Genomic DNA, 15,151 nt, shown 5'->3' with positions numbered 1-15,151 from the left:
CCCACCCCCATCTCCTGACCTCTTCATGTCGGACACTCGTCGGACTCAGTCTTGGTTACTGACTAAGAGTTTCCATCTACTCTCACCCTCTCAGTGATCTCATCCAACCTCATTGCTTCACACACTGTCAACATGCTAAGGACTAGCACATTCCATCTCCAGGCTGGACCTTGCCCTAACTCAGTCTCGTATACCCAGCTGCCTGTTCTGCATTGCCACTTGGATGTCTGATAGGCACCTCAAACTCAGTGTGCCCCCAAAGTCACAGCGATCTTCCCTCCCAAACCTACTCCACCCACAGTCTTCTCCATCGCAGTAAATGGCAACTCCATCCATCCAGTCCTCATGCGGAAAACCTCAGAGTCATTCTGGACTCATCTCTTCTCTCATAACCACACCCAACCCATCGGCAAATCTCCTTGGTGCTACCCTTCAGAATAAACCCATAACTGACCACTTCTCACCACTGTCATGCCTGTCACTTTGGTCTTTGACACCATTATCTCTCACGCGTATTATTGTAAATGCCTCCTAACTTGTCTGCTTGTTTCCACCCTTGGCCTGCAACAGTCTCTTCTCACTACAGAAGCTAGAGTGATTCCTTTAGAATATAAAGTCAGATCATGTCACTCCTCAACTCAAAACCCTCTGAAGACTTGCCGTTTCACTCAATGTAAAAACAAGTCCTCACGCTGGCATCCAGGGCCCTGCAGGACCTCTGACCTCACCCCCTCCTTCCCACGCCAGTCCGGCCACTGGATGGGCCTATTCTCACCTGAGGGCCTGGGATGTGTCTTCCCCAGGTGACCTTGTGGCTAGTGCCCCTCACCCACCCCAACACCCGGCTCAGACAGCCACTGCTTGGTGAGGCCTTCCCTGGAGTTCTGTGTTTAAATTCTGCCACCCACCTGCCGCTGCCTGTCCCCTGCCCCGCCCGCCCTCATCCTCTGGGTTGTTCTCAGAATCACTTCTTGTCTCCTAATCTATGCTTCTCTTGTTGTTTATTTCTGTCTCCTCACTGGAATGCAAGTTCCATGAGACTGAGAATCTGTGTCTGTTTTGAAACCTGCTGAATGCCACGGCCTAGGACAGTGCTGCCAGGAGGTGTTTGTTGTGTGAGTGACTGCACCCTGCTTCCAAGGTGAAGTGCTTTTCACCTGCAGACCAACCTCGAGGGGCTGGGGGGTTGTGGGAGCCTCGTGGAGGCTCGGGTGTAGGTTCTGCAAGGGCACCTCTGAAGCCACGCGGGCAGGACGCACCGGCCTATCTCAGCTGCATCAGGAGGCCCTCCAGAATCAGTAATTGCACTCTTTGATGCAAAACATTTTGAAAAAAGGCCAGGAGCCAAGAGGACCATTTTTCATGCCAAATAGCATCATCCAAAACTGTTTTGCACTAATGTGTCCTGTCTTACGTGTGAGAAAAGCATTTTGCAAACGCGTATTAATTGATTTTTACAACATCCCTGCCAGGCAGAGGAAGAATCAGTCCCCCAATTAAAGAAAATTCAGTTTCATGATTGAATCAGGCACAACGATGGAGTGTGGGGAGCCCCAGGGCGCCAAGGGCAGAGGAGAAACTCCTATCTGCCCTCAGGCCAAGGCTTAAATGTGGTCACAAGTGGCCTCATCACAAATGTGCTGGAGGGCGCAGCAGCTGCAGTGCCTGGGTTCAAATCCTCTGCCTTCTGGGTGACCGCGGGCAAATTACTTAATCTTTCAGTGCCTCAATTTCCTCAACTCTAAAACAGGGATAAACGATATCCTTTTCATAAGGATTATTGTTACTAGACAAGATAATGCAAAACCGGTTAACACAGATGTGATTAGTGGTAACAAATGCCACAGCCCCTGCTGCCTGTCTCTTCCGTCTGAGTACTTGTGTGCCTGACTGGCCCCAGCTCCCTGTCACTCACAGCCCACAGAAGCCCCAGGCTGGACACAGGAGCCTCTGGAAGTGCTTGCCAGATTGGTCCTGGCCAACTGGGAGGAGGGCCCCTGCAGCGGTCCTTCACAGACCTGTGGGTAGGACAGACTCTAGAAGCAGGGGTGCTTCTGGTGCAGCGGCCTTTGTGGGCCAGGATGCAGGGGGTGGGAGTGGGTGGGACTGGGCCAGCTGTGCCCCCTCCTCTGGATACACTCCCTCCCCGCCAGCTACTGACATCCACGAGGCTAACACCTGACAAACTTGAGGTACCACAGGGGCCCTGCTGAAACACTCTGGGCATCACAGCGTCTAGAATTCCTTGAGTGGCAGTATAGCCTAGCTTGGCCTCTGAAGCCAGACTTCTGGGTTCAAATCCTGACCTGCAACTCCAGCTCTGAGAGGCAGCAAGTTACTCTAGTGCTTGGTGCTTCTGGGCTTTTTCTGCAGAAAGGGGCTAATGACCGTCCCTCCCTCATAGACTGTCGCAAGGACTAATGGATTCACTTAGAACAGTGCCAAGGCATGTGCTAAGCACTCAGTAAGCATCGGCTCTTAAAGCTGTTATTATTCCCCAAGATTCATTATATGGCTTCAGAGGCAAGCTCTGCAACACATCACGGGCCCTGTAGCTGCTCTGCCCCAGAGCCCTGGGGCCTCTGCACCGTGTGTTGGGTGCTGGGTCAGCTCACACAGGAAATACCCCATCATGGGAGGGCTTCCCTGTGTGGGCCCCAAACCACTTCCTCAGCAAGCAACTTGTAGACATGGTAACAGGGCCAGGCCTGCTATGGTCACCACTATGTTCCCAGGGCCCAGGCTGGCACTTGCTAAGCATGAATGCAAACCGGAGAGCAAATATTTACCTGTTGCTTCCATTTGGAAGCATTTCCTTAAACTTGTGTTTACTCAGAGCTTCCTAACCTGATGGTTTTGTGACTTCATAGACCACGGCTGTCACATGGAAACCTCCTCCAGTAAACTAAGCCATGGTGCTGAGTCATCTGACACCTGCCAGGGGTGTCTCGGTCACTCTGGAAGCTCACTGTCCTCCACAGAGACCACAGGGACAGCTGCCGATCAGGCCACTCATGCTGGAAGCAACCATACATCACAGTGTCCCCATCTGAGGGTTAGGAACAGGGATTAGGGTCGGGAGGCCATCACTGTACATTTGGGGAGACCCCCTGGCTGTGTCATTGTAAGGACCATCTGCTCTCCCGTGATGAAGGCCACCTCCCACACCCTGGGCATTTGGCAGATGCTCTGTTTGCAGATGTTACAGAGCCTGCAGGGCCTCAGCCTTCTGAGCCACGGCTCTTCAAAGAAGCAGGCTTGGTCTAGTCCAACACAGGCATTTTAAAGTTGAGCTGCCTAGACTCTGGGCCTGTGAATATTTCATCTACCCAGCTGTCCGGCTAGGGCTGCTCACAGAGAGGCTGTAGCCTGCAGCCTCGTGGCCACAGATCACAGGCTTGGGCTGGGTGTGTGCCTTTCACTCCAAGCAAGATCAATAACCTCTCCTGACTTCAAAGGGAGGTGGGCCCACGCGTGTGGAGGCTCAGGTGGGGCCCACGTGGACAGATAACCCCAGTTCTTCCTCCTGTGTCCATTTCACCCTGGTTCTGCCCTCCTCTCCAAAACCACTGCTGCCCAGAGACATTAATCAGCAGCCCATCTAGCTGCCTAGAGTTTTCTCTCCACCTGTCTCTGCTTCCCCTTCACAAGAGCTGCTTTCAAACTCTAATGAGGCAGTGGCTGGTAGGCAGGGAGGCAGGGAGGCTGGGAGGCTTGGGGGAATCTGGGCATGAATAATCCAAAGTGAACAATCAGCCTCTGAATGATGGAGGGCTGACTCTAGGGGACCGAGAGCCCTGCTCAGCCCATGTTAATTTAGAGAATGCAAGGAAAACATTCAAAGTGGAAGCACATTGGCATTCCTCTTTGATTAGATGCAGCTACCGACTGCTTCTCCGTCCAGCACACGCTGCTGCTCCCTTAGAAGCTACACAAGCAGCACTTAGAAGGTCTCCCACCACCTCCCCTCCTGTCTGGCAAGGGGTGTGTGTGTCCCTGGCTGGAAGCAAGTGGGGTGGGTGAGGTGCTCTGTAATGATGGGGCTGGGGACAGTGAGACCCCAGGAAAAACTAGTAGAACTTCTGTGTGGGGCACGGTCAGTTAGAGAATCCATGGGGCAGACTGGACCTTTGCGTTTAGGGTAAGATATGCCAGGTTGCCTCCGAGCCTCCCTGTAGGTGTGACACCTGCTGCTCTCTTTCCAAATCCCCTCCTTTCCTCACAGCCAATGCGTTGCCTGTGAACATTCCACATTTTCTGTTTCTTCCCAACCTGAAGCCCTGAGCTTCATCAGGAAGTGCTTCATTGACTGCCCACCAGTTCACGGGACGGTTATTCTGTACGTGATCTAACCTTCAGGCCACCAGGGCCCCCAGGGAGGACAGGGCTGTACCACTGGTCATGACACAGAAGGGCCCCCGATTCAGCTCTCACTTTGCACCTACCCCGTTCCTCCAGGATGGGGGATGTGGTCCAGGAGACATGACCACCATTGTCTCCACGGAAAGAGAGAGCCTGAGTGTCACTTGTCCACTCAGCACCCCCAGGTGTCAGGGCCGGCTGGGCCCTGGGCAGCCTCAAGAGCTTTGTCGATGCTCTTATTTGACCTCTAGTTCTTTTCAACCCAACTCCCAACCCACCGTTTTTCCTGTCTGGGCCAGCCATGGGTGGCCTCCACTGACCTTAGATCCTGCACCGTGCCCTGTGCCCTGGGTGCTGGGCGATGGCGGCCCCACGTGTGGTCGGATGCAGCTGCCGCCTGGACAGTGCTAGGCCTGGTGAGCTCCTTCTTGGCTGTCAGCAGGGGGACCTCAGGGGAAGGGTGGTCTGAACACCCATGAACAGCAGTGTTGTTCCCAAGACGTCCTGCTGTCAAGCACCAGCACTTTTCTAAGTACCGCTGCACAGAGGTGGGCTTTTGAAGACTGGGACCAACACCAGGGCTGGACAGGCCCAGGAAGAGGAGGCTGTGGATGTGCTTTTACTTGTGGGAGCTGAGAAGGGATTGCACACGGACTTCAGGATCCAGAAAGGGCACACAGCGAGGGGCACTGTTCTGCAGCAGCACGTGGTGAATGGCCCTCAGCGAGGATTTGGCCTCACCGACCCCTCCCTCTGCCCCATCCCAGAGTCACAGATTGTGGGGATCTTTCTGGATCTTGGCCTCTGGGGGAAGAACTGGAAACTCCAAAGGGTCCCGTCTAGAGCAGGGTGTGTAGCCAGTGCCTAAGTGCGCAGGTGTGATTCTGCAGACCTGGCTTTGTGTTGGCGTCTGTATTAGCAGCTGTGGGCACCTCACAGGCCCCCAGCCCCCCCGGCCTCAGTTTCCTTACCCTCAGAACTCGGGAGGGAGGCCCTGCCAGGCGTGGGTGTAGTGTCTGGCATGCAGCGTTGTGTGCTCTGGAGAGCCGTCAGCGCCTCGCCAGTGGGGCTGTGTCTGGTGAGGCTCGAGAGCATTTGGGAAGATGAGTGAGCCGGAGGAGGCACTCAGAGGGACCGCCCACCCATCTCACTACCCCTCCTGCCACCTGTGGAAGGCAGAGTCCTTTGGGCCCCATTTCTGCTCCCACCTGGATTCGATCTGTAATCCTGACAAGTGTACCAACAGTTGTGCCTGAAGCACCTGAAGACAAACGCCCATGCCGTCTGGAGCAGAGCGGCTCTCCAAGGCTCAGCTCACGGGTGCCTGGGGCAGCGCACGCACAGCCTCCCTCCCACCTCCCCTGGGCAGACTGTACTGTGGAGGATCCAGGAACGGGACCGCGCCAGAGGACTTGGAATCCTGGCCAAAGCCCCAAATGGAAAACCATTGCCAAGTAGCCCCATGTTTAAAGAGCACCAGAAGGCCACTTAATGCTGGTGGCCCAACCAGTCAGTGGTCCTCAGCTCATCCTCCCCCTCAGCCCACAGGCAGGAGAAGCCTCAGGATTCACTGGAAAGTCTGCACAGAGGAGAATGAAACTGGTTTCCTGCCTGGACCTCTGCTGAGTCCTCCTGCAGTTCAACAGACTGGTAATGCACATTGTTTGTCCTAGTCCCAGCCTGGATCCCACGGGTCCAAGAGCAACAGCACAGTCCAGAAGTGGAGGCAAAGGTCTGAGGCCCTCAGAACCCCACCAAATCCTGTGTGAGCTGAGGCAGGAACTCGGGGCTTGGAGCACACGGCCGTGAGTAGCTTGCCTCCTACCCAGAATCGGAACATGTTCTCTTCTGTCAGTGGGGACACCTCCCAAGTCCCCATTTTACTGTGAAAGGCATTTGAATCCCAGTCCCCTCCTTGGCCTGGGGCCCCCTCCTTACAGCGTCCAGCCTGGAGCCTCCAGGGGGCATTTGGTAAGGACTTGTCAGACGCCGTAGTTATAAGGGGATCTACAGGTGGCTTTGCGCTCTCCCTCAGAGGGCCAGCTTTTGGGGAAAAACAAGTCCCACCAGGAGAGGGGTGAGTGAACTACAGCAGGGGTGGGAGCTGTCTTGGCAGAGGGCACCTCTCTGCCAACCCAGTGACCCAGATAACCCAACACCCCTGAGGAACAACGGTGGGCAGCTGACCCCGGCCAGTGCCACGCATGGGCAGTAGGATGACCTCCACCACCAGAGAACCACCTGACTGTTCTGCATTCTCTCTGGGAACTGCTACAACTGCCTTGAACCTTTTTGCTTTGCTGAGATTTAGAAAAATCCATCATGGTCGTCAATCCTTTCAACAAGTGTTTATCAAGCACCTACTATATACCAGGCTGAACAGCCACCTTGTGGAAAGCTCTAGGCTTCTGCCTCTCTCTCCTGCTCCCTCGTCCTCCAGCTGGAACAAAATGCCTCGGGCAATAACAACCTTGCCTGCTCTCAGACGCAGTCCCTACCTTCCTTTGCCCTCTTGCCTCCTGGGTTTGCTTCTGCTTCATCCCTTCTGTTGCTTCCTGTGTTCAGGTACTCTTGGTCACATGGGCTCCGCCCATACATCCACCACCTATCATCTTCCCTCCCCTCAGTCCCAGGCCCAGCAGGAGGGCCTGGGGAGGGGCTGGGCCCTGGGCCAGTGGGAGGCGCCCTCAGCCTTCGGGGCTGGAGAGTTGCTGAGTAATAGTCAACGATAAGGTGAGGACCTGTGAGCCAGCAGGTGTGGCCGGTGCAGAGGACACCTGGATGGGTCACCAGGGTCTCCGACCAGCCCCTCACGTGCCGCCCGAATGCCTGTTTCAGGCAGGCAGCAGCAGCTTGGGCGTTCCTTGCCCTTCCCTTCTCTTCTCCCAGGAGAAGACAACTCCCTCTGCCTATCCAGGTCCAGTCTTCGCCCAGAGCCTGGCTCTCCATCCACCTCCTGCCAGGGGCCACCCTGGTGCTGGGGCTTGTGAGCACCCCCAGCCCCAAGAGTGGCCCATATGCCGCCCACCCTGTTAGTTGCTGTGCCCATGTAAGCAGAGCCCTCGCCCCGTCGCTCCCCAGCACTCTGTTCCTTGCCCGGCCCACAAGCTGGGCCTGCAGGGTGGTAGTGGCCGGGGAGGTCTTGCGGGGCGCTGTCACAGAGCCTGAAAGGAGGTGGCTAGAGACGAAGGAAAGACCACAAGGCACAGGACAATGATTTATGCTCCAAGTATCCTCCCCAGGGGCGCACAGCCCTGGGAGGGCTCACCTCTCAGGCACATACCAGGCAGGCCTTCTCCATGCCTCAGACCACGGGGGTCTCAGGTGCCACAGAGCCCACACCACCCCCGGGCCACATCCACACTGACACGCGGGTGTTGCCGGTAAGACAAGGGGGCAGCGAGCTGGGGAGCACCCTGCCTTGCTTTCTGGGCTCTCGCCTGGAGCCTGAGAGGCAGCCTCGGCATCTGAGGAACCCATTGGAGATCTGGGCTCTGGACAGCTCACGCATTCACATCCCAAGCCTTCCCAGCACCTTAATCCCAGGGAGCAAGATTGGAAATCAGTAATGTGAGCTTCAGTGCTTAACTGCAAGTTTAGGTCCTTGAAGTCCTCATAAAACTTTTGCAAAAACAGTGAAATTTATGAGGACAATAAGGTACTATCCTGGTAAAAAGCTGACATTTAAATTGCTCTCATTTTATATCTTTGTAATGAAATTTTTTGTTTCCTCTGCAGCCATTTCTGAGTATTTACTAACATTTCTGTTCTATGCAAAACTTCAAGTCAGGCTGGCTGGGTGGCACATAAGCATAAGATCCGCAGCCTGGCCTGGAGTGCCACCAGAAGTTCTTACCTCAGAACAGGGAGAAACAAGGTATCCAGCCACCCTGCCCCTGCCTCTCCCTCGAAGAGGAGGGTTTAAAAAAAAATCACCAAAGCATCATATTTTAATGAGTTTTCTTTGCAATTTGTATATAATAGATTTTCGATAACAACCTGTAACAAGTTCATTTTCTACTATTCAATTGCTCTGCACTGAGGCCATTGACAGCCTCCAGCTGGGATCTTTAAAAATGGAAAGTGCTTGAAAACTCAGCTCCAGACAATGCTAGAAAGTGGGCCCAACAGTGCAGCTGTTAGCAGCAAAGCGCTGGAGATGGGAGAGAGGCCATCTGGGTTTGAAAATTCCAAGGAGAAACTAGCAGAGGGCAAGGTGGCTGGTGAGCAGCAGTTCTGGCTCAGAACTGATGCCTCCATGGTGTGATGCCAGGCGAGACTGTTTCACCCCAGAGCCCTGATACATGCGTGGGGGGCCCCGTTTTACCACCCTGGCTCCCCATGGGGATAAGGCACTCATTGAACACCGCCCCTCCCCCCACCCCCCCATCACGGGCTGCCAATGGCTTTTCCTGCCCAGCTGGGGCTGTTGGAGGGGTGAGCACGCCCTCGGCTATGTTTCCACTTTCACAGAGAAGGGAGAGCCTGGAAGGACAGAGTTCAGGCACTGGAGCAACTGTTCCTTGGGACCTTAGACAACAGCCCTGCTCACTTTATCATCCTGACAGTCATCGCTGGAGATCTGAAGCTAAAAGGGCTTCCAAGGCGAAGTCTGGCTTTCCAGGTGATGCTCAGTGCTCTCTCCAGCTCCTTATGGGGTATGGGGTATGGGGGGTAGTGCGGGGGGAGGCAGGGTGCGCACCTGCAGGGAAGGGGCCTCACCACTCCCCAGCAACGCCTGCCAGGCCTGCTGGCTGGCTGGGATAGACCCCCGCAGATCCAAGTGAAGTCGGCCTTCTCCTGGCCCGGCCCCTCTGTCCGAGATCTGCCCTCTAGGGCCCCACTGGTCAGCCACCGCTCCTTGTGACAGCCTCCTGACTCACTCCAAGTCCTTTGCCCCTTTGGGACCACACCCTCTCCACATCTGTTCAGGACCCTTTCTCCTCCCCCTTTGCCTGATTATCCCCAGTTCTATGTGCAGGCCTCCCTGCCAAGCCTGCACCCAGTTATTCTCTGTCCCAGCTCCTACTGTATTTGGTGGTTGTTCTGTTTCCCAACTACTACAAGCTCCCTGCAGGCAGGGCTTGGGGGTCTTGCTCATGCTGTGTCCCCTGCCTGGTGCTTGGGCTCTGGGAGTGTTGGCTGACCTAATGTTTTCCTCCTTCTAAGCTTCCTCATCTGTGTCTGCACCTTTCCTCATGCGTGCTCTTCCTGCCCTGGCCAGGCTCCCCTAAAGTGTTCTGGTCACCCGCCCGGCCCCTCACTCAGTGGACCCTGCACTCCACATGCACCTGTGTGGAGAGAATGAGCCAGAGGCTCCCCGCCCAGATGCTCCCTCCTTTCAGAGCCTGGCCCACACCAGCACCAGGGCAGATGTGCCCAGTCTTCCTACGGTGCTCCAGTAATAGTGCTGCTGCCTTTTCTGGCGCTGGCCTGAGTCAGGGAGCTTGGGTCTCTGTGCTCAGTGGTTGTGATCCAGAGGCTGGTCCTCCCAGCCTGCCAGGGCCCAGCTTGGGGGTCTCAAGCTGCCGGGGGCTCCAGTTTTCAGCAGGACATGCTGTGTCCTCCTCCGTGGGTACTGGTTTTGTGATGTGGCCTTAGGTGGGAGGGAGATGGCTGCGGGGCCCGGCAGGGGCCTGTGCCAGAGTCTAGGAGGAAGTGCAAACCCACATTCCATGCTAGTGAATTATTTTCCAAGGTGCACAGATTTGCACCAAGATGGCAAAGCTGACCTCCTGGTGTGGGAGCGGGACAGGAGCAGTGGGGCTGAGCCTGGACCGCTCACAGCCAGGGTCTGTTGCCTCTGCTGGGCATGTGGCTATGGGCTGAGGAGCGGCTCTGAGCATGATCCCTTGTCTGCACACATAGTTGTCGGGAGTGGGAGTAATTAAGCAGTGGGCAGGTGACCTAATAGACTAACAGAACACGCATCCCAAGGAGGCTGAACGGTCGGTCAGCGGCCCTGGGAGCAGGACGAGAGCTTTATGGGACAAGCAGCTTCTGTCTTCATTAAGGGAGCATTAGGCACATGTGGGCATCAGGGGCTCACCTCACACCCCAGTCACTCATCCAGCAGATCAGGGGCGTTCGTGGAGGTGCCCTCTGGCCTGGCCTGGCCTGGCTGATGCTCCCCCACCAGTGATCCCACCTGTGAGGCCCCAGCAAGCTGCTTCCTCTGCCCCCCTGGAGACATGCTAAGGCCCTCCGTGACCCTTGGTGACACTGTGCTTGGATGCCTCTGCTTGCCATGAGCACATGGTGAGCAAAACAGCCTCTGGTCTCTTGGAGCCTATGGACTAATACGGGCCAGATGACAATAGTGTGGCACAGAGTGACAGGGGCTGGGAGGGAGGGGCTGGGAACACACAGAAATCTTTATCATCACCATCATGACCTCCATCATTGACCTAGCTGGCTAATGATTATTTAGCACTTATCATATACAAGGTATCATTCTAATCACTTTACACGTTATTATCTCATTTAGTGCTGAGTGGTGGTTAGTATACCCATTTTATAGTTAAGGCACTTGAAGCTCAGCTTAACCTCTGGTAAAGACCTGTCCAGGGTCACACAGCTAGTAAGTGGCAGAACAAGGATTTGAACAAGGTCTGACTCAGTCCACACTCAACCACCAGGTCACAGTCTTATTACCGTGTAGAGATGAACCCAGGGCTATTGGCACACAGAGGAAAGCATGTGGGGCTTGGTAGAGGAGAGAAATTAAGGAAGACTTCCTGGAGGACGAGACCATTGAGCTGGGACTTGAAATTCAGGGAAACCCACGGTGGGGACAGTGAGATTCTCCTTAATGGAGAATGCTGATGAGTTGCAACTTGTGTTTAAATGCATGAAATGTTTCTGGAACCAGGCATTTGGGATCTCCTACCTGCTGGCTGTGTGACTTTGGGTTAGCTACTTAACTTCTCTGAGTTTCAGTTTTTTCATCTGTAAAATTGGGACATAATCACAGTGCTGACACATGATAAATGTTAGATATCATTTTATATCACTCAAGTAGTAAGAGCTCATGACTAACTAAAGCAATATTAACAAGCAAAAAAGCATTCAGATGGCACACTGACACGCTTCAGGGGCACTGAAGCTCACGTGGAAACTTTCTGGAGCCCCTCTCTCTACTGGAGGTGAGGAGAAAGTCCTTGACAGGGGGTAGTGAGACTCATAGCACCTTCTGATACCAGTTTCCAGTTCCTCCCTCCAGTGGCCACTCCAATTTAGCTGTTTTATGCCCTTGAGCAAATGAGAGACCAAGAGCAGTGAATCTGGTTTTTTTTTGCCCCTTGATTTGCAAGTCCTGCATGAGGTCTCACACATGTTGGGGTTGGGGAGGCATCACACTAATGGTCTTAGCATCTGCCAACACCGACACCAGCGCGCAGGTTACTCCTCCTCTCCAAACTCAAGAGACAAATCTTCTCAGATAAAACTACTGATAAACCCCATGCTATCTGAAATTTTGTTATTCACTATCCCAAACTAAGGAAATGAACAGAGTAGGATAAAGTGGTATTCTTACCAGCTGAATTTCCTGTCTGAACTCATGCTACATGGATAAAGAGCCGGACAGATTTGGGGGAGGGATGGTTGCCGTTGTTTTACAATCAGAGGGTGGCTGTGAGGGCTGACTAAGATAACGAGCCTGGCACAGCGTCTGGCCTGGGTGGGCATTATTCATTCCAGAGGATAACGACATGCGAGGTGAAGCCGTAACCATCCTTTCATTACACAGAAACAATGGCAGAAAAACAGCTGTAAATTCGCCAAGCGACCACCTCCTCTGTTTCACAGAGTTGCCCTGGATACACAGGTATTGCAGTAATCAGATTAAATCACTGTTTTCCTTCCTGCTTGCCTGGAGCTGAGGGAGGGCATCTGACTCTCACGCAATCAGCTCCCTGCAGTCCCCCTGACACGGGTATTCCTCCTGGACACTGTGCACCTGTGATCCCGGGACATTAACACGGGAAGCCCTTTATCCTGCACCGCGAGCTGCACAAACCCTTCCTTTGCATGCAGCACATTGCTCTCATAGGAAATGGACAAGTATCTTTCTAAAAAGCAGAAGGAACTTGTAATGAATTCAAAGTGAGAGAAAAATCCTCGTTTAAAGCAACATGTTTTTCCCATGCTCCCAGCCCAAGCATTCAGAAAAGTGCAAAAACATGCGTTCTGAGAAAGATTTTTAAGCGAGCAACTTTTAGATTTATTTATCGAGATGAACAGACAGGCTGGCATGCACCACGCTTACCAGCAACCCTGGGGCCTGGGTCTCTGTCTCATAGCAGGGACGGGAGGTTCTGGGGCTTGTTAGGGATGGGGAGGGAGGAGTGGGGAGGAAGGGTGGGGGACATGTGCGGAGGGGACACTGTGTCTTTAGTTCCGAGATCAGCCTGTGATTTGGAAAGCCAAAAGCAACCTGAAGAGAACGTTTGGGTGATAAATAGAGGAAGAGAGGGAGGCCACCCTCCTATTCCACTGCCATCACTGTACAGAGACAGGTGATTTGCAGCCTTCCCACCTTCTGACAGAAAGAGGCTGACCTGACTTCCACGGCTAAGGGATCTGTCCTCTGCCCTCCTCGGGGGAGGGTCACCTGTTCTGCAAAGCCAGGAGGAAGGTGCAGCCCCACCACGAACCCGCTCAAGTAAGCGCGGCAGCCAGCAGCCCTAGGATCCCTGGCATAAGAGCAATGGGCTTGGCCATCCATAGACAATGGCAAACACCGGCCCAGCCTGGGCTACGCCAGCTGCATGAGAAGACGCGATTTAGGAGATCAAGTCGCAACACCAAAAACTCATAAGTACAACCCACTTCTCCAGGGAAAAGTCCCCTAGACCCATCCTTTAATAGAGCAGCCAAGTCTGTGCCAGGAGTCACCCCACAGACCCTGCCCTGCCTGGTACCCAAGGATCCTGGCAAAATAGAGACTAAAAAATACAATTTTAAAGTCTCAACTTTTGCTAGCCTGTCAGCTGCAGTTTTGAAAATTAAACCCAAGATGTTGCTGCTGAAATGTTTCAGATATTACTTTCTGAGTTTTAGGGAGATTTCTTTAATGCCCATTGATTTCTGGTTAAGAAGTTGTACCTATATGTCTCATTTCAATTTCCTATTTAACATTCACTGAACCATAAATCCATTTCCAGAGCAATGGGAATTTAGAGTTCTTGTGACTTTGAAAGACCATTGATCCTGTGTGCTCCGAATAGCCGACTGTGAGGCCTCTATGGCAGGGTTAACTCATGCTGCAGCTTCCTTAATGGCTGTGAGTTTATGTTTTATTACATATCTGTTATTTGGGTTGGGCTGTGATGAATGGTTTGGCTGCCCAGTTCAAAATAAGTCCAAGGTGACAGCAGAATCTGATTTGCTTTAAAAACGGTGATTATAAAGCTTTTCAAATAATAATCCAGGAATGAGGGAAACAGACAGCACATTGCTGTGCATGGGACATATGGCTGGAGGTGAAGCAAGGACTTCCCTCCTTTTCCACAGGCAGCTCTGCTCATCATGACCTTCACTAGGGAGGCCAGGGAGGGCTTCTCTTTCATCAGGGGTAACAGGGATGCTGCTATTTCCTTGAAAGTAGAGCCATTAGCTCCTATTTGGTCCCAGACCAATTCGCATGGAGCGGGCTCGTGCGCTAGAGGCTTCTGTGGCACCAGGTACCAGGACGGTGCCTAAGCAGTGCCCTTCTCTGCCTAATGATGCCATTGTGGGACATCTGAGTGCGATGCTCAGTGTATCCCCCAAGTCCTTGAAGTCCAGCCTTGGCCCCCAGCTCTTAAAAGGCACTGATCTTTTTCATTACAGTTCCTTTTTCAGAGGGGCTTGAGCGCACAAAGCACTGTCTCAGAGCTGCCCCCAGAGAGCATGCTGCTACTTCCCTGATGTGGAGGGTGGCTCACCCTGTCATCTGCCCCGACATCTACTCTCTTTTTGTTCATGTTCTGTGGGAATAGCGTCATCAAGAGGGCTCCGTTTGGGGAAGCTGGATGGAGAGGAGCTTGTGAGAGGTGGATGCTGAGGACAGGAGAGGAGGGAGGGTCTCGTCCAGCCTGTGCAGGTCAGTGCCTCACAATGGGCTCTCCAGAGGGTAAAGAGCACGCTCACCCTTTTGTAGCATTTGTGTAGTGTAGATTTCTGTGTTGTAAACACTCCTACTATGGCTGATTTAAAGCTACCAACCATTTCACTGTTTGCCTTGCAAAAGTCCTGAAAATCTAAGAATCGTCTCACGAGCTAGGTCTCTGGAGTCGCTGAGACTTCCATACATTCTAAAATTTAGAGATTTATTTCATGGAATAAGCTCCTCAATCCACAAAGCAAATCCCTCCCAAAGCAGATTGAGCCTATAGTCATTCACACCTTATTATGAACTACCAGATGTAGATATGGGTTTTAGCCGTGGGCAGGAAGGAGGAGGCTGGGGAGCCACACCTAGTCACCGAATATCAAGCAGAGCCCGGGAAATGGGGGTTGGACTTTGGGTCTTGGTAACAGGGACGTCGTGGACTGGAAAGGCACCGCCTGCAACAAGCTCATGGACATTTCCCACAGGGAAGAATCACACTCATTTTTCTCCTCTTAGGTCACATGAGTACCTCTTCTATCTGCCACCAGAGCTCTTCTTGCCAACAAATCACAAGGATTTTCAGGCCTTGTGAATGTTTGGAATAACAATAGCACACAGAGATGTCCACGAAGCAGGAATACCTTCCTGGAAAATGGAACTCCGGGTACAGGCTGGAGCCGGGGCCGAGGATGC

At 53.3% G+C, this 15,151-nt stretch overlaps 1 protein-coding gene across 1 annotated transcript in view; it reads right to left on the bottom strand.

The window, feature by feature from the left end:
* Positions 1–15,151, bottom strand: part of FSTL4 (follistatin like 4) — a gene marked incomplete at its 3' end in the record, with an annotated part of 417,677 nt that overhangs the window by 127,979 nt on the left and 274,547 nt on the right. The gene's annotated exons all lie outside the window — the stretch shown is intronic.

Source organism: Hyperoodon ampullatus, assembly GCF_949752795.1.
Source record: "Hyperoodon ampullatus genome assembly, chromosome: 4".
Taxonomy (NCBI): domain Eukaryota; kingdom Metazoa; phylum Chordata; class Mammalia; order Artiodactyla; family Ziphiidae; genus Hyperoodon; species Hyperoodon ampullatus.
The sequence above is the reverse complement of the archived record's forward strand: the minus strand, read 5'-3'. Positions and strand labels throughout refer to the sequence as shown.